This window comes from Hyperolius riggenbachi, chromosome 12, assembly GCF_040937935.1.
Source record: "Hyperolius riggenbachi isolate aHypRig1 chromosome 12, aHypRig1.pri, whole genome shotgun sequence".
In the NCBI taxonomy this organism is placed as follows: Eukaryota; Metazoa; Chordata; class Amphibia; order Anura; family Hyperoliidae; genus Hyperolius; species Hyperolius riggenbachi.
In genome coordinates, this window is record NC_090657.1 from 183,388,658 (window position 1) to 183,408,512 (window position 19,855).

General features: G+C 45.5%; 1 long non-coding RNA gene across 1 annotated transcript in view; it reads right to left on the reverse strand.

Annotated features, from left to right (window-relative positions):
* Positions 1-1,930: 1,930 nt before the first annotated feature.
* LOC137541967 (uncharacterized) overlaps positions 1,931-19,855 on the reverse strand; it is a 50,086-nt gene continuing 32,161 nt past the window's right edge. Inside the window, exons 2-3 of the long non-coding RNA XR_011025315.1 lie at positions 6,447-6,583; positions 1,931-2,187 (exon numbers count right to left, since the gene is read on the reverse strand). This is a non-coding gene — a long non-coding RNA (uncharacterized lncRNA). The remainder of the gene's footprint in view (positions 2,188-6,446; positions 6,584-19,855) is intronic.

Sequence of the window (19,855 nt, forward strand, 5' to 3'; positions counted from 1 at the left end):
TAGAAATGCACCCTGTATGTACTTTACAGAGTTTAGCCTGTCTAATTCCCACTCATCTGTGACTAATCAAAAGTTGTAATTCGATCCCTTAGCTGTGTCAGCTGACTGCTAAGGCAGAGAGCTCATTTGTAAACACAGGACGTTAACCATATGTCTGCTTCCATGACAGCAGGAAGTAGACACATTGCTGATTTATTGCAGGATTTGTATCCGCTATAATACATAAATGTTTTTTCTTTAACCACTCCCCCTCTCCCGGGACAAGTAACCACTTCCCTGCAAAATGCCATACCTATTTGCAGGGATGCCCCCTCCCCCCGCGCTAGTTACCGCAGCTCTTTACTGCCGATCGGTAACCACTAGATCAATAAATAGGAACACAGTTCCCATTCATTAATCTAAGTTCCCGTGTGAATGAACGCTGCCGTCTATTAAACGCCGCGTTCATTCATAAAACTATCCATGCAGTCCTTCCGGTTTGCGTACTAATAGTACGCATACTGAATTCACCTACGACATCTTGTGGCCAAATTGTAAAATTACATCTACATCTTTATTTTTTTCAATAAAGGATCCCTTTTTACCATATTTTTACATTTTAAATTAACCCCTGACCTCCCACACACCCCAATAGTTATCAAAAAGAAAATACATAAATCGTTACCTTAGGGGCTGAACTTTTTTAATATGTATATAAAGTAATGGTAATATACCCTCTTTACAAATTATGGGCTTGTTGTAATTAGGGATGGGCGCAAAACTGAAAAAATGCACCGTTTATTTCCAAATTAAACATTGGCAACATACATTGTACTAGGCAAAAATTAAAATGTGTGGGTTTTAATTACGTTAGCATGTATTATTTTAAAACTATAATGGCCGAAAACTGAGAAATAATTAATTTTTTTTCGTTTTTTTCTTATTTTTCCTATAATTCTTAGCAAAAAGTACCCCCTAAAGAAAGCCTAATTGGTGGCGAAAAAAACAAGATATAGATTGTTTCATTGTGATAAGTAGTAATAAAGTTATAGGCAAATTAATGGAAGGAGTGCTGACAGGTGAAAATTGCTCTTGTTTTTTTTAAGGGGAAAACCCCTGCAAGGTGAAGTGGTTAAAGGAAACCAGAGCTGTGAAATAAAGAAGATTTGATACTCACCTGCGGCTTCCTCCAGCAGTATAAGCTCTTCTGAGTCACTTGCCATTCAGAGGAAGGCAAATCACACTAGGCTCCCTGCACACTGCAAATCCGATTTGCGATTCTGATTTTCCCTGAATGCTATCGAAAGAAAAAACGCAGAAAAAACACAGCATGCAGTACCAGTATAAAATCGTAAATCAGAATCGCATTTGAAATTCAATTAAAAATCGGAATCGCATGTAGTGTGCAAGAGGCCTAAGGCTCCCTGCACACTGCATGCAATTCCGATTTTTAATCGTTAGGGCATGCTGCGTTTTTTCAGCACTTTTCTGTTGATAGCATTCAGGATAAATCGGAATCGCAATCGGATTTGTAGTGTGCAGGGAGCCTAAGCATTGCTTTGCAGTAGGAGGGCTTTTTAGGCCTCGATTCATCAAGACTTATCGAATCAATTACCGACAGCTCGGTAAAATACCGAACTCGATAAGTTGATTTCAGGATTCATCAAAGTTACCTACAGCTGTTAGCGAGATTTCGGTAATGATGTGATAAAACGGAGGAAAGTGCAATTCATGAAACTAAATGTGGGCGTGTTAGTGTTAAATTTAGGATGAGTTATCTCCTTCACTGCTCTGTCGTTGTTCCTGTCGGATCATTGCTGACAGAGAAGATGGAGCCATTTGAAGTGGTTATGTATCAGCTGAGAGTGATTAAAAGGCGCAGAAGGGCAAGAATAAGGTCTACAACCATATCAATTTGCAAGAGAATAGATTTATTTGCTATACCAGGACATCTGCATTTCTCTTGAATCATCTTGTAAGAGAACACAGGCAGTGCCAGGGTTAACTAAATTGCTAGCTGCACTACATTTTTTCAGAAAAGGCTCCTATCAAGCTGTAGCTGGCGAAATTGCGGGATTGTCCCGAACCACTTCCAGAATCCTGGTCCAGGTGTTAAGCCCTATTCGGAATGTTGCTACGTGGTGTTCAAAGGACTGCCTTTTTACCCACAATTCCACTGGAATCTTATGGCCTTGTGTTAAATTACCGCTGTAAAATGGAAATATCGACATGTTACCGAATGGTTACCGCATTGTTATTGATATTTTATTGAAATCACACCGTATGTGGCCTTAGTCTCTTTTAGTCACCTATAATCTCCTTGTGGTTTTGGGTCACCCCGAGCTGCTTGGTTACTGTGAAAGTGATATGGAGGCTGGCATATTTATTTCCTTTTAACCACTTGAGGCCCGTGGTCTTACACCCCCCTAGTGACCAGGCTATTTTTTACTATTTAGGCCACTGCAGCTTTAAGGCCTAGCTGCAGGGCCAGACAACTCAGCACACAAGTGATTTTCCCCCTTTTCCACCCACCAACAGAGATTTCTGTTGTGGGCTGTGATCACTCCCAGGATGTTTTTTTTTTTTTTAAACCAATATAGCTATTTTTTTTTCTTTTTATCTCTCCAGCCCTCCCTCCCTCCCCCCACCAGCCAATCAGCGCGATTGGCTGTCATAGGCATCAACCTATGACAGCCGATCGCTGTCGTGGCTTCCCAGGGGGACAGCTGTGTCGATTTGCGATTCTGATTTTCCCTGAATGCTATCAACAGAAAAACGGCAAAAAAAAACCGCAGCATGCAGTAACGATTAAAAATTGGAATTGCATGCAGTGTGCAGGGAGCCTTGGGCCTCTTGCACACTACATGCAATTTCGATTCCAATTTTGCGTTTTTAATGTAATTTCACAAGCGATTCTGATTTTTAATCGGTACTGCATGCTGCGTTTTTTCTGGGTTTTTTTTTTTTTTTTTGCTCAATTCCTGAAATGACAACAAATCAGGCTTGGTTGCAGATACAGAACAATGATTGACCCCTCCACCAATCATTGTCTTCTAGCTGCATCAGTAGTAGCAGTAGCTGCCTCAGTAGTAGCAGTAGCTGCCTCAGACAGTGATTATGTGCTACAGGCAGCACTGTCTCCTCCCTCTACATTACAGAACAGCCAGCATCCATCCAGGGAATGGTCAGTAATGTGACAGGAGCTGTGCCAAAGGCACAGAGAGCGACGCTACAACAGCGCACTCTACTGGCCGATAACTATGATTACAATACATATAATTGCATCTCATTAGAGCTGTTCAGTGGCATTATTATTTAGTACTAGCTGATGGCCCAGCGTTGCCCGGATATGTATTCGGCTGGTGTTTGCTTCGCCAACTTTTTCTAACCCTAACACACAGTGAGCGCACGTTTCCACTAGAGCCGCACTCATCTGCGAGATGCGCGGCGGCACTTTCGGGTCTGCGGCTACGCAGACGAATCCCATCAGCCATGCCATGCATGGCTTTGGGATTCAGAATCAGCTTTATTCGCCAGGTGCAACAGGTGCTGCACCCGGAATTATTTGTGGACACATGGCAGACATGGATGGTAGTGCGTGTTGACAGCATCAACACAGTGCAGATAGCAGTAGTAGCTACATAGGAATACAACAGCAACAATGTAACATTGATAATAACAATAACAAAGCATAGTGTGGATGAACAGCCCCAATGTGCAAGAGTAGCGTGGTATGATTGTAACGTGCGGAACAGTGTGGACTACAGGCAAGCATGCTCTCATTCGTTGAGTAGGAGGACTGCCTGGGGGAAGAATGTGTTTCTGTGCCTGGTGGTTTTGGTGGGGATGGTCCTGTAGCAGCGGCCTGAGGGCAGGGGGTCGAAGAAGCGACTGCCAGGGTGGGATTGGTCGCCAATAATCCTGTTGGCCCTGGACCTCATTCTGGATGTGTGGAGGAGGTCCAGGGGAGGCAGAGGTGACCCTACGATCTTCTCAGCGGCGCTGATTACCCTCTGAAGTTTGTGCTTGTCTTTTGTATTTGCCCCCGAGAACCAGACAATGATGGAGGAGCAGAGGACAGACTCAATGGTGGCTGTGTAGAAGCTAGTCATTAGCTCCCGTGGCATTCCAAACTTCCTCAGCTGCCTCAGGAAGAACTGTCTCTGTTGGGCTTTTTTTTGAGTTACGGAGGTGTTCACATCCCACCTTAAGTTTTCAGTGATGGTGGTGCCAAGGAACCGTGCACTGTGTACTCGCACTGTGCACTGTGGATTCGCAGCCTCCTGCACCATTTTGGATGGCAATGTCGGCCAAATTGCTAGCGCAAGCGATTCGGCCGGCGGCGCCATTGTACCCTATGGCAGAGTTTGAATTTTATTGATTTCTATTGATTTCTATTGTCTGCCTCTGACACAGGAGACCTGGGTTTAAATCTCGGCTCAAAACCTGCCAAGGACAACCACTGTTTCAGAGGTGTAAAAAGGGGATGGAGAACAGTTTGTGTATGATTACTGCTATTCAAAGCATCTATAAAAGTGATTATTACCAGCACTAGATCAGTAAAGAGCTAATACTGTGGTTGAGGGAGGCAGAGATGCGGCAGCTATACTGGACATAAAATGGTAAGACCTTTTAGTTTATGGCTGCTATGACACCCTCATATTGTGTATAGTCCTAGATCTTCCCACTAACAGAGATAGAGCGACCATTGTTTGCAGCCAGGTTCGAGACTAAAACCATGGTCTTCAACACCACTGCTGGTCTCATCTGGCTGCTAATCCCGTAAACCAACCCCAAGCTTGAGCATTAACTACTATGTTTCTCGATGTTGTCATCAAGTCTGTACGCTACATAGAAAATATTACAGCTTGCAGTAGGATTCAAACCAGCAGATTCAAAACTTACTCACCAGGCTACAAGCTCACTGAGCCATACTCCTGTAGGAGCTTCATATAGCAGCTGCATTATCAAACTCTCTACTTCCACTGCATGTAAGCGGCTGAAAGGCTAAACTGTTCAACAAATGGTGAAGGCACCTTATCTATGTAGCAGTGACTCAGACCATTAGGTACCTTACTGCTAATACTGAAGCTGTGAGTTCAAATCTCTCAGCTACCCCTTTGTTAACTTGGGATTTCCAGGTCAATGTTAAATATTAGAATGAGCAACTTTGTGTTTGGGAGAAGGAGATAGCTCAGAGGGAATGTCTCTGACAGCAGTGCTGAGAAACCTGAGTTCAATCCTGGTAAATGCTGCTGGATATTCTGCTTCTAATCTTGTTGTCTCTTTATTAAACTGTCAAGCTGTTCTGCTTGTGAAATATGATGGACGAGCACATCTAGTCAGGAGAAGGAGATAGCTCAGAGGTAAGGGTCTCTGACAGCAGTGCTGAGAAACCTGAGTTCAATCCTGGACTCTGACAGCCAAGCTGAGAAACCTGAGACCAACCCCTCTGAGTGAAGACCTTGTGGCCCATGGACAAGCCACCACAGCTCCTGAGTCCCAGGTACAAGCGGGGTGCCTGTAACATGTGTCAACGACACCAGATAGCTTGGGGCCTCTTCCCCCTACCCCATGTCTATGTGGTCTATCCATCTGACAATATTTGGAGTGGGCTGTCTTGCTCAGGACAGCCCACTTTCATACTTAGTAAAAATTTTCCCCCAACCCCTTTTTTTTTTTTTTTTCCTCCTGCTCAGCTCTCTTTCTTTCCTACCACATAGGTAGGACGCTTACCTAATAATGTAGCTTATTGCACATTATTTTAGAAGTTCAACTCATCCAGCGAGGGGCTTGAACTCAGGTCTTCAGCACAGCAGCTCAGACCTCCAACCACCTGAGCCACCAGGTCTGGTCATACTCAGTTCTCTTCGTCCATCATATTTAACATCTACTTCAGTATTCTCTAGAGAGCAATCTGTATGTTATAAATCATATTAATTTGACTGCCCCTTATGCACACATACCTTTGTCCTAATTTCAATTGAGATAATGTATCCATGGTTATAAAGTTATAAATGTAACACTCACTCAATGGAAAATGAACTCAGGTTTCCCACAGATAAATTCTAAGGTTTCTCCTGAGCCATTTCCATGATGGAAAGTCACATCTCTCCAAGGAAGACCTGGCTCAGAAAAAACACCAAATAAATAAATGTAGAAGGCTTTCAACCAAGATGAAAACAAAGGCAGCCCAAGCCTTCAGCTCCAAGCCACTGTATCTTCTCAAGAAAGAAGCACTGTATCTTCTCAAAAAAGAAGCATTCATACATGTTGGGAATCACGGTCTCTTTTGGAGAACGAAGAGCTCATACAGGTGGGTATCTTTCAGTAGGGTTGCTCATGTCTGCAGAACAGTAATATAAATTATTTCTGAGGAGCACGCAGTGGAGGCAATGCATGTAGTCTGGAATAGCTCAGAATCGGAGTAGATAGCTCCAGTAGAAGCTTCCAACGCCCGTTTCTACCTTTAATGATGCACTGTAAAGGATTCAGACTTCTTTCCATTTTTCTATGCTGCTCCACTTTGGCTTCTTCAGGTTTCTTTGACACTAAACTCTTTTTTTCCTCGATCTCACGCTATGCTCAGCACCTTATAACGTAACTGAAAACAGGATAAAAGCCATTTTAACCATCTTAACACACACAGACAAAAAATAACCTTGATATATGACAGTGATGTAAGTATTCTGTTGACTCAGGAGAAAAAGCGAATTGCATATGAGCCCATGTGCACAAGCTAAACGACAAACTGTACAAAATATCCGCATTCAAAAACAACAAAGTTTAAAAGACTAGGAGACGCGTTCCAACTGGCATGGTAGTTGGACAGATTGATCTAAGGTTGGAACTGGCAACCAACCTGTTATCCAGCCGTACACACACCCAACTTATCTTCCTACAGACAAGTTTGGAAGATAGTTGGACAGATTGTTGGTACGCCTGTACGAGCCTTTATTAACACCTGTGTTCAGAGATTGGAAGTAAAGCCTCGTACACAACCTAGTAAAGATTCAATTAGCAACTTGACTTGAGTTTTACCAATTTTACCACTTACATGTAGTATGAGAGTCAACAGATTTTGAAAACTAATTTTTGAAGGTAAACTCTCATACTACATGAAATCTTTTCTATTTTTAGATCCCTTTACACACATCTACACACCTTCCCCTTGACACCATCTCCCGACATAGCAGAGTAGCGCAGTGGAGCAGTTTAACTACCAGAGGACTGCCTCACACCAGTTGGTGTCAAGTCCTGGGGGCGTGTTTTGCAGGAGATCGCTCAGTCATCAGTCTCCCAGCGCAGTGGCGTAGCTAAGGAGTTGTGGGCCCCGAAGGTTTTACATTGGGGCCCCCCAAGCACTCTATACATAACAATTGATACGGCACACCGAACCCTGCCAGTGGCAACTACAATCTGCATTTGTAGAAAGGACTGCAATGTAAACATGAAGCACAAAGTCTTGCAAGGTCTTGTAGTACAAAAATATCAAAATTCTTTATTGACACAAATACAAAATTCTTAAAAAAGGTGGAAGGTCTCTGTAGAAAGCTCCTTATTTGCATAAACAATCGTCCAAGACAGGAATTTAACAATCAATAGTAGTAAAGGCTTAATGCATTCAGCAATGTATTTATTGGCAACGACACACTCGTTTCGGGCATACAATGCCCTTCGTCAGGCCACTGTATAAGCACTTTCTACGAAAGAACAAAGCAAAAAAAAAAATACCAATTAAAAACATTAATATAATGTATTAAGAAACTAGTACCAGCACCCTACAGAAGGATTCCAAAGAGAAAGAAAAGTGAGGACACAGTATGTTCAACACAAGGCCCAAAATCAGGGTCTCCACATTATGTCAAAAGAAGTATGTGTCAAGTCACAAGAAAAGGCATAGAATGAGTTGATGACCAATCCGAACAAGGAAAGGTATAGCATAGAGAGCATTATGGCAAATATAACACGAGGCAGTAAATATCGGCTCAATAGTTACGTTGCCAAAGATGAAAAAAGGGAGCAATGGAAGAAGTAGTATAGCCTCAGCCGAATAACACCTGTATCGGAGATAGTAGCAACAACCACATGGAACCTATAAATACTGGTCCATAATGTTGCACTGGATAGAAAGAAACACCTACAGAAGTGACACAGTAACCAAAAGAGGCTTATATACAATTTATACAAACACAAACCTATAGGTCCTGTTGGCACTACATGGCAGGAGCAAGGAACAAAACAGAAACTACGTCTGGCCGAGCAGACGCATATCGCACCTGGCAAGGGATACAAAACATAGAATAACGTGCACTCCAAAAACACAGAGTAATCTGCATAATAATAAAAAGTATTGGCTTAAAGTATTTCACCATATGTGCTATATTTGTCATGAGCGTTGCTGGAATAACTGCAACCTATACTCATAGTCAGGCATGATAATGGTATATTGAAATTGTTGCAGTAGTAAATAAAAATTAGTATGGACATTGACACTGTAGTTTCCATTGGCAGGTTTTGGTGCGCCTGAGGTGCAAGAAGGGAATGGGGAACAGCTTGTTAATGATTACCACTATTCAAAGTATCTATAGAAGTGGTTATTATGAGCACAGGACCAAGAGAGAGCTAATACTGCAGTTGAGGGAGGGCCCTTTGGGGGGCCCTCTTGCCCAAGGGCCCCGAAGCTGTGGCTACCTCTGGAGGGAGGGAAAAAATAATAAAAAAAGGCAGGTTTATATAAAAAAAACAACAAATAAATACATAATTACACATTGGGGGAGCGATCAGAACCCATCAACAGACAGCTCTGTTGGTGGGCAGAAAAGGGGAAGGATTCATATGTGTGCTGTGTTGCCGGGATGAGCTCCGGATAAAATTCGGATAAAATCCGAATGAGTTTCATTCGGATCTCATCCTCTAATTAGTGCACCTGAGCGGGGGGGAGGGGGGTTAAACTTACCCAGCAGCCTTCTTTTTTAACCCGTCCGACGACGAATCCCACACTGCGTTCCAAGCCGCGTCACGTGACTACTACGCTTCCTCCTTTAACCCGAAAGTTTTAAAATGGACAAATCAATTCACACCCAGGTTTAGATTGATCGGTCCATTTTCAAGCTGCATATATTTACATAATGATTTGCATATATATGCATCAACTCGGAAGAATTTGCATATCTGTGATCATCCCTAGTTGTGTGGTGTTGAGATTAGGTTGTTACAGCCCTTTTTCTTGCAGGCTACAATAGCTCTGAGAGGTTCCTACCACCTTAAGGGTAGGAGGCGGCAGACTACCTTTTATTGCAGATAACGATTGTATGTGTGAAGTCACTGTCTATCCTAATCTCTCTGGTTTTACCGAAAACTCGGTTGCACACTGAGCAGTTGTGCCTGTGCGGGCTGGGGTGGGCAGTGACAGATGCAGCTCTCTCGTATAGCGATCTGGTAAGCTGCCACCAAGAACTCTAGCTAGTCCAGTAGGCGATAGGGTTATTTCAAGAACCTTTCTAGAGATAGCAAAATATATGTATCAATAAAACAGTTATTGCAATGTTCTCTCCGAAACAGGATTTTTTTCAGAGGATATTCAGAACAAGCACTTAGACAAACGATTTTTAATCATTTATTTAAAAATAAAATAAATGCATAAAAATGTGTACAGAAAAATGACAAAAAGTATCTAACAATGAACAGATTGATATAGTAAAATATTAGGGATGAAAAGTGAAAATGATAACTGGATACAGACTGAGCAGAGTTATAGAATTACCGTGTCCTTTGGGAATTGTAAGTCCAAACATAAGATAGAAGGTTCTGCTGGTAATAGACCAAAGGTAAACACCCAGGTCCAATTTGGCCTAGCAAATCTTCGAAGGTATATAGAATGGCATACAAAGACCCGTCAGCCTTTGTGTCCATATATTTAAGTCTAGCAACCTCACCTCAGGCTTGGTTCAGCCCCTTGCCTTAGGATGACATTTTTATTATTTTCTCAGATTATGCCATAACTCTATAGACGTGTGGCTGATGATATAATGACCAACGGTTTATGATCTGTCATAATTTGCTGAAATTGTGGATACCAATTATGGTTCACCAGATTCCCTATCTAGGGGATAGATATATCATGCTGGGGACCAGCTAGAAAAATCATTAACCTCTTCAAAGGTGTATTGACCTTGGCGTATTATTCACTGTGAGAGCAGCGACCTGATGCAGCCATGCTTCTTCAAAATATTCCTCAAATGACGTCACAATGTGGAATTAGTTATAGCATAGTTGAATCAGAGGACAATATAGCCCTGTGGACATGGCATGGTGAATGTCTCTGACAGTTATTGGTTTATGACGGTCCTGTTTCCAGACTAGCTATCAGTGTCCCTGTGATGTAGACTCAAAAAATGTGCTGGTCTGCTGCAGAGAAGGTTTATTGTTTTATTGCCCTCTCTCCAGCAGAAGAATAAACACATCAAGTAAACAGTCACTTCATATGAAAAGGCCCTGGACTCTGACAGAAACATTTCTTTGTAAGCAAACCTAAAAATGTAAAGGGGTATTCCGCAGCACATCTTGTGTGTGTACTTTTTTGCGAGGGGCACATCTGGCGCATAACACAACACTACCAACATGCTGTACACATAGGTACTGTACACTTACCCAGACACTGTACACATACATGCTATACACATGCCCACACACTGTACTCTCAGGCGCTGTAGCCTTACCCACCCGCTGTACACATTGGCGCTGTAAACTTACCCACACACTGTACACATAGGCACTGCACACTTACTCAGGCACTGTACTCTTACCCAATCACTGTTCATACACCCATGCACTATATGCTTAGATATTCACTTTAATTCTATGGGCTGTATGGTTACCCATAAGCAGTACACATGCACAGTACACTTACCCACATGCTGGGAGCACAAAAACTATACACTGACCCACATGCTGTGCGCCCAAACACTACACTGATCTCCATGCTGTGCGCACGAACACTGTACACTGACCCATATGCTGTGCGCCCAAACACTGTACACTGACTCACATACTGTAAGCACAAACACTGTACACTGACCCACATGCTGTGCGCCCAAACACTGTACACTGACCCACATGCTGTAAGCACAAACACTGTACACTGATCTCCATGCTGTGCGCACGAACACTGTACACTGACCCATATGCTGTGCGCCCGAACACTGTACACTGACTCACATACTGTAAGCACAAACACTGTACACTGACCCACGTGCTGTGCGCCCGAACACTGTACACTGACTCACATACTGTAAGCACAAAAACTGTACACTGATCTACATGCTGTACGCACAAACACTATACACTGACCCACATGCTATAATTACAAACACTGTACACTGACCCACATGCTGTAAGCACAAACACTGTACACCAACTCACATGCTGTGAGCACAAACACTGTACACTGACTGACTCATACGCTGTAAGCACAAACACTGTACACAGAAAGTGCTGCAGAAGATGTCAGTGCTATATAAATACATAATAATAATATGGTAGGACATTAAACTAGGACTATGGTAGGGATTAGAGTGTGAGCTCCTCTGAGGACAGTCAGTGACATGACTGTACTCTGTAAAGTGCTGCAGAAGATGTCAGTGCTATATGAATACATAATACTATTATGGCAGGACATTAGACCATGATAGGATTAGATTGTGAGCTGTTCTGAGGACAGTAAGTGACATGACTATGTACTCTGTAAAGTGCTGCAGAAGGTGTCACTGCTATATAAATACATATTAATATTATTATTTATTTATAAAGCGCCAACATATTTCGTGGCGCTGTACAATGTAAGAAAACAAACATGGGATACATAATGATACAGACAATGATTGTCAGCAATATAGTTACCTCTGCTGCGGGAAGCGGCATCACCGCTCCCGCGTCTGACTTCACCTTGCTCGCGGCAGCATCCCCGCAGGCTTCCCGCCGCAGGCCGGGCATCTCTTCATTGCACAGGCATAGATTGTCACGCACGCGTGACAGGTGCGTGAACTTTATGCACTGAGGAGGCGAGTTGCTGAAACATTGCAGTAAAGACCTGAGGGTCACTTGTTTGTCCCACTGCATCTGCGATTACAAGTTCTGCAGATGTTTCACTGCCACAAGACAGCTGGGCATCCTGGGATAGGCAGGACACAAGAGCTGTTGTCTCGTTCAGTGTGGTGGCCCTCACTGAGGAATGACACCAAAGAATTTGTGATGTCTTGTACGGTGTGTGCACGGAGTAAACCTTCCAGACAGGCTCCTGCAGGAATGTTGCAACCACTCCCCATGCCTACCGAACCATGGACACACATTTCCATGGACTTTGTAGGGGATCTTCCCAAGTCAGAAGGGAAATCTGTTATCTGGGTAGTGGTAGACTGTTTCAGTAAAATGGTTCACTTTGTGCCTCTAGAGAAGCTTCCCTCTGCTCAGGAGTAGTGTTGGGCGAACACCTGGATGTTCGGGTTCGGGCCGAACAGGCCGAACATGGGCCAGATGTTCGGCATGTTCGGCCCGAACGCCGAACTCAATGGGAGTCAATGGGACCCCCGAACATGCCCATTTTGGGGGCCCTATGGGGTCGCAGGCATAAGGGGGGAGCATGCCCCGGTCGCGGGGGGGGTCGGAAATTCCCCCCACCCCCTCCGCTAGCGCTCCCCCCTCTGCCCGCTTCTCCATACAAAAAGTTTGAAACAAGTTCAATAGTACCTGGGCTGGTGGCACTGGCTGGCAGTGGAGTGAGGAGGAGGAGGAGTCCGAGTAGCAGAGTGACGTTGAGGCCAGGCAGCGGGCGGTTCAGCGCTAGTACCCTTGTGGTACTTCCGCCCTTTCTCTGACCTCACGTCCTCTGCGTGATGACGCATACGAGGGTACGCGTGATGCGTACCCTCGTATGCAGAGGACGTGAGGTCAGAGAAAGGGCGGAAGTACCACAAGGGTACTAGCGCTGAACCGCCCGCTGCCCGGCCTCAACGTTACTCTGCTACTCGGACTCCTCCTCACTCCACTGCCAGCCAGTGCCACCAGCCCAGGTACTATTGAACTTGTTTCAAACTTTTTGTATGGGGAAGCGGGCAGAGGGGGGAGCGCTAGCGGAGGGGGTGGGGGGAATTTCCGACCCCCCCCGCGATCGGAGCATGCTCCCCCCTTATGCCTGCGACCCCATAGGGGGCATAGGGGGGCAGTATTCGGCCGAACAGGGCCCTGTTCGGCCGAACAGGGGCCCTGTTCGGCCATGTTCGGCCATGCATTCTGCAGTTCGGGCGAACCCCGAACAGTTTGGCCGAACACCACCAGGTGTTCGGCCGAACTCGAACATCACCCGAACAGGGTGATGTTCTGCAGAACCCGAACAGTGGCGAACACTGTTCGCCCAACACTACTCAGGAGTTGGCAGATCTCTTTGTGACTCACATTTGCCGCCTGCATGGCATACCTCAGAACATTGTCTCTCATAGGGGAGTACAATTTGTTTCTAAATTCTGGAGGGCTTTTGGTCAGCATCTGGGCTTAACTTTGTCATTCTCTTCAGGTTTTCACCCCAGACCAACGGTCAAACTGAGAGAATGAACCAGTCCCGAGAACAGTTCCTCCGATGTTATGTGGCTGTCGCTGATTCTCAGCATGAGTGAGTGAAATTCCTGTAATTCGCGGAATTTGCCCATAATAATCTCACAAACACTTCCTCAGGGTTTTCCCCGTTCCAAGTAGTCACAGGGAAGTCACCCACGTTTTCCCCGATACCTGTGATTAACTCTTCTTTCCCCACCTTGGAGGGGTGGCAGGAGTCATTGAAGAGAATTTGGGCCTTGGTGAAGGCCAATTTGGAGAGGGCTTTTGAGGTACAAAAGAGACATGCTGACAAGAAGCGGTCTCCTGAGTGGGATTTTTCACCAGGAGATCATGTGTGGGTCTCCACACGTCATATTGCGTTAAGACAACCATCTGTTAAACTAGGGCCCAAGTGTAACGATTGTGGAATTATCTCCCTGGTCAGCGTACAAGATGTGCGCTGACACTGCGGAAGTCCTCCACAAGCGTATAAAACGACAGAACCCAGCTTGGGTGCAATGCACCTGTAGAGAGAAAGTGAGCACAGAGACAGAATGTATGTGTGTCCACCAATCTAGTCGCCACCCGGCGACGGTGAACACACAACAGCGGAACCAAAGAGGGAACGCAATCGCAAGAGTGGCGATTGCCAACAGTGACACAAGTCGGAGTAAGACAGAGCACAAGTGTAGCAAGAAAGACACAGCAAATAACAATGATCAGAACGCCAAGGAAAATAACAAACGCACTCACTAAGCGCGGTCGCCGCACGAAAAGCACAACAGCGACAAAGCACGCCAATGGCGCGGTCTCCGCACGAAAAGCGCAACGGAGACAAAACACGCCAACACTAACTAACCAATGTAACACGAAAATGAATGGAGAACGCGAACGTTTGCTAAACGGTTACCTCACCGAGCCTACAGCAAGCGTTCGTTCCGAACAAGACAGACAGAAAGAGTAACCAGTAGCAACCGCAGCTCTGGCCTACACTCCCAGACAGAGTACAGGAGGAACCACCGCCACTACCGCTAGGGCAAAGGCGATCCAGACAGACAGACAGAAGGAGCAACCAGTAGCGACCACTGCTCTGGCTTGCACCCCTGAGACAGAGTACAGAAGGAACCACCGCCACTACTGCTAGGGCGAATGTGATCCAGACAGACAGAACGATTTCCTGTCGACCGCTGCTGGCGACAAGACAATCGCAACAGATAAGACAGAACAAGGCAATACAGATAATACAACCTGTCTACGCTAGAAGGAATGCTAGTGCACTCCCAAGGAATTACTCTAAGATAATCTTAGCAAACAATTAGCAAAGGCTAAAACTCCAGGTAAGTTAGCAGGAACAAACCATCATTACCAGCAAGGGATTCTGGGAGGAAATGGTATTTATACTGCAAGCCATCAAAGTAAGCAGCTAAGCAATTTGCATATCAAGTGGATGCAAATTCCTCACCAGAGCAGCAGCTCAGTAAGTTGCAGAGTGAAGACAGGTCTCCTTTCCAGGGACCTGCAGCACTAAGACCTACAAAATGGTCAAAAAGCTGTCTGCCTGTGCAGACAGCAGAGCAGATCATTACAGTACACCCCCCCCCCCCCTCCTCTAGGGACGGCTTCCAGACGTCTCTCAAAACTGATATTTCCCCCCCCAAAAAAAATCTGACTGAACACTCATGAAGGTCAGGACAGCCCGACAAGGCTCAATTCCACAGAGTCAATCTTCCCGAAACCGAACTCATTGGAAGCAGAAGCCACCGGAACATGCCCATCAGTACTACAAGCCTCAGCGTAACACCCATCGGAACTGTGAGTGCCAGAGAAGAACCCATCGAAACTCTCCGAGCAATACCCACCACCTTCCAGGGACCGTCCAAAAATACCAAACCTCCCACAATACCTATTCGAAGTGTCCCTATCAACACAAAAGCCACTGTTGATCCCGTCCAGGGTACCAAGACAGATTTCTCTTAGAATCTCCCAGAACACTTTGAAGCTCCGCCGAGATCCCAAGAGGCCAGAACGTTCACCAGGCTCACATGGAGAACTATCAAGAACCCCTATGGAACCTATGACAATTCCGGATTCAGAATTACAAGGAAGACATTCAAGATCAGGGCTTTCAGGGACCACTTCTGGGTAGGCAGGCAAAATCAGAACATGTCTACACCGAGGAAGCATCTGAGCATGCTAGCAACTGAGACACACTTGGGCATTCTGGCTCACAGAGCGCATCGGGGTACACTAGTACAAGAGAAACTTCAGGACATGTCGAGGAACTGCCAAACTCAGAGTCCGTCACGAGAAGACCAAATCCATGACCGGGCAGAGAAACATCACGAGTAGTGGTCACAAGCACTGGTCCTTCAAAAGAAGACTTGGACTCAGTTAGACCCAGAAGTCTCTGTGACTGTAATTGTATCTGACCAAAACTCATCATTGACTACGCATGACTGAAGCTCCACAAGAGCTGCAAAAGTAGTCAGCATAACAGCAATGCCTACTGAAGTGGGCAAAACCTCAAACGGCAGAAGGCACCTCCTAAAAGTTCTGCACCCTTTGGGAGGGACTCGGAGACCTCCAGAACATCAAACAAGACTTCAGAAGCATCATTTCTAAAGTTTTCTGACAAGGATTCTGAACTATCCATGTTACAGGGCCGTACATCAAATACCTTCTGCGGACAGTGCATATGTCCCAGGGATGGATTTACCAAACGCTGGGACTGAATTTCATCTTCAAGAACAGGATGCACAGGAATATCTAGTGAAACCAACACTGACTCCCTGAGTCTAGTTTCACTGCAGGCAGAATCCTTCATAGCAGTCAAACCAGACCGCAATTCTGAAATGGCAGAAAAACTGATGCAATTAGCTGCAATACCTAGAGGAGCTCTGGGCTCCCTGCAGGACATTTATTGCAAGGTAATATTGACTCATCCAGAATACAGGGTGGAGAGTCAGTACTTTCTTCAGAGCAAGAAAGGGACTCACAAATGTCTGTGAGTGAACATCACGGTTTCATTCATGGTACAGGGCAGGCTCACAGGAACACCTGAAAAACAGGCATTATATCGCACAGATTCAAACTCCACACAAGCAAAAAAAAATCTTTCAAAATTCACACAGGTGTCAACAACATTGGTACACCCAATCATTTCAGATCACACAGTATCCAAACTCACTTGCTTTACCCCAGAAAGGCAGGAACAATCATCCGATAAGGGTGTCTCTTTATTGGAGTCAATTGGTTGATGTGTGTGCAATTCATCCAAAATCATCTGCCACACACAAATCACCGGATCCACAAAACACTCGTCACACTCATCAGATTCAATCAAAGTGTACACAGAATCGATACAAGCATTAAGAATCTCTTCGCTTTCAGCGATGTAAAAATCGCAAAACGCCTTCCAATCAAACTCGAACTCCTCAATCAAAGCCCCAATCTCCAACAGAGAAAATGGAGGCTCAAACAACCCTATATCAAAGAAGCACTCATACGGGTTGGGATCAGGAACATGCATAGATTTACTTACTGCTTTAATATAATGTATAATTCTCCCTATAATAGGATCCACATATGCTTTTACTTTGGGTAATGAAACCTGAGAAAAATCGTACAAATCGGAAATTCCCTCTACACTGGGAATTTCGGTTTGGCTGGTCATACTGTAACGATTGTGGAATTATCTCCGTGGTCAGCGCACAAGATGTGTGCTGACACTGCGGAAGTCCTCCATAAGCGTACAAAACGACAGAACCCAGCTTGGGTGCAATGCACCTGTAGAGAGAAAGTGAGCACAGAGACAGAATGTATGTGTGTCCACCAATCTAGTCACCACCCGGCGACGGTGAACACACAACAGCGGAACCCAAGTCGGAACGCAATCGCAAGAGTGGCAATTGCCAACAGTGACACAAGACGGAGTAAGACAGAGCACAAGTGTAGCAAGAAAGACACAGCAAATAACAATGATCAGAACGCCAAGGAAAATAACAAACGCACTCGCTAAGCGTGGTCGCCACACGAAAAGCGCAACAGCGACAAAGCACGCTAATGGCGCGGTCTTCGCACGAAAAGCGCAACGGAGACAAAACACGCCAACCCTAACTAACCAATGTAACACGAAAATGAATAGAGAACGCAAACGCTTGCTAAACGGTTACCTCACCGAGCCTACAGCAAGCGTTCGTTCCAGACAAGACAGACAGAAGGAGTAACCAGTAGCAACCGCAGCTCTGGCCTACACTCCCAGACAGAGTACAGGAGGAACCACCGCCACTAACGCTAGGGCGAAGGCGATCCAGACAGACAGACAGAAGGAGCAACCAGTAGCAACCGCTGCTCTGGCTTGCACCCCTGAGACAGAGTACAGAAGGAACCACTGCCACTACCGCTAGGGCGAACACGTTCCAGACAGACAGAACGATTTCCTGTTGACCGCCGCTGGCGACAAGACAATCGCAACAGATAAGACAGAACAAGGCAATACAGATAATACAACCTGACTACGCTAGAAGGAATGCTAGTGCACTCCCAAGGAATTACTTTAAGACAGGGGTAGGGACTGTTGGCTCTCGAGCTGTTAAGGAACTACTAGTCCCACAATGCATTGCAGGAGTCTGACAGCCACACTCATGATTAATAAAGGCAAATGCATGCTGGGATTTGTAGTTTTATCACAGCTGGAGAGCCAAGGTTCCCTACCCCTGCTCTAAGATAATCTTAGCAAACAATTAGCAAAGGCTGAGACTCCAGGTAAGTTAGCAGGAACAAACCATCATGACCAGCAAGGAATTCTGGGAAGAAATGTTTTTTATACTGCAAGCCATCAAAGGAAGCAGCTAAGCAATTTGCATACCAAGTGGATGCAAATTCCTCACCAGAGCAGTAGCTCAGCAAGTTGCAGAGTGAAGACAGGTCTCCTTTCCAGGGACCTGCAGCACTCAGACCTACAAAATGGTCAAAAAGCTGTCTGCCTGTGCAGACAGCAGAGCAGATCATTACACCAAGTATATCGGTCCATACCCTATCACTGAAAAAAATAATGAAGTGACCTATAGGGTTGCTTTGCCCTCCACCATGAAGGGCGTTAAGTCCTTTCACGTTTCATTGCTGAAGCCAGCTGTTTACGTGGATTCCTCTCCCCCCCCCCCCCGTGGCGATTGATGGGGAGCCGGAATGCGAAGTTGAGGAGATCCCGGACTCACGCAAGGTGCGGAATTCAATTCAGTATCTGGTCCACTGGAAAGGGTATGGTCCTGAGGAGAGGTCATGGGTCCCGGCTCGCCATCTTCACGCTGAGGAATTAAAACAGCAGTTTCACTTATCTCATCCTGATAGTGTATCAGGGGCGTGTCCGGAGAACACGCCTCGGGGGGGGGGGTAATGTCAGCAATATAGTTACCTCTGCTGCGGGAAGCGGCATCACCGCTCCCACGTCTGACGTCACCTTGCCCGCGGCGGCATCCCCGCAGGCTACCCACCGCAGGCCGGGCATCTCTTCATTGCACAGGCATAGATTGTCACGCGCACGCGAGAGGCGGCGTGAACTTTATGCACTGAGGAGGCGGGTCAGCTGACACGCCGGTCAGCTGACCTTGGCTGCCACCTCCGCAGTGCTGATTGGTCGGCTCGCTCTGGGCGCGTCTTTTGGAATAGCTGCCTGTACTTATGCTCGGGGCTTTCAGTAGCCCGTTGTCTGTTGTTACTGAAACTTTGCATTAAAAGCTCTCAGACCTTAGTTAGATTCGTGTGTGCTTGATCCAGCAGGACCCCGGGGATTCACACTTAGCTTAGGAATATTATATTATTGTAATTGATTTTCTGTGTACAACTCTTTGCCTGAACCTTTGATTATCCTCTCTGCCTCTCGATTCTGTACCTTGCTTATCTGATCTGCTGCCAACCTCGGCCCGACCTCCACTCTGATTTTGCCTGCTGATTCTGTACTTTCACCCATCTGATCTGATACCGACCTCGGCCTGTTTACTTACCTCGATTTTGTCTGACGATTATGTACCGCTGCTGACCGCCTTTACTGACTTTGCTTGTACGACCACTCTCAGATTAGTGATAGCTCCAGCCACCTAAGGGCTATCACTAAAGGAGTACTGCTAATATTACTGTGGACTAATACACGTGTGATCACAGTCTGAATAAAGTACTGACTACGTTTCTGATAGAGCACGTTCTGATCATCAGATACGCCACTGATCATTACAATAATATACATCAAATATGAACACTGATACAAAATACAGAACTGCTGATTACAATT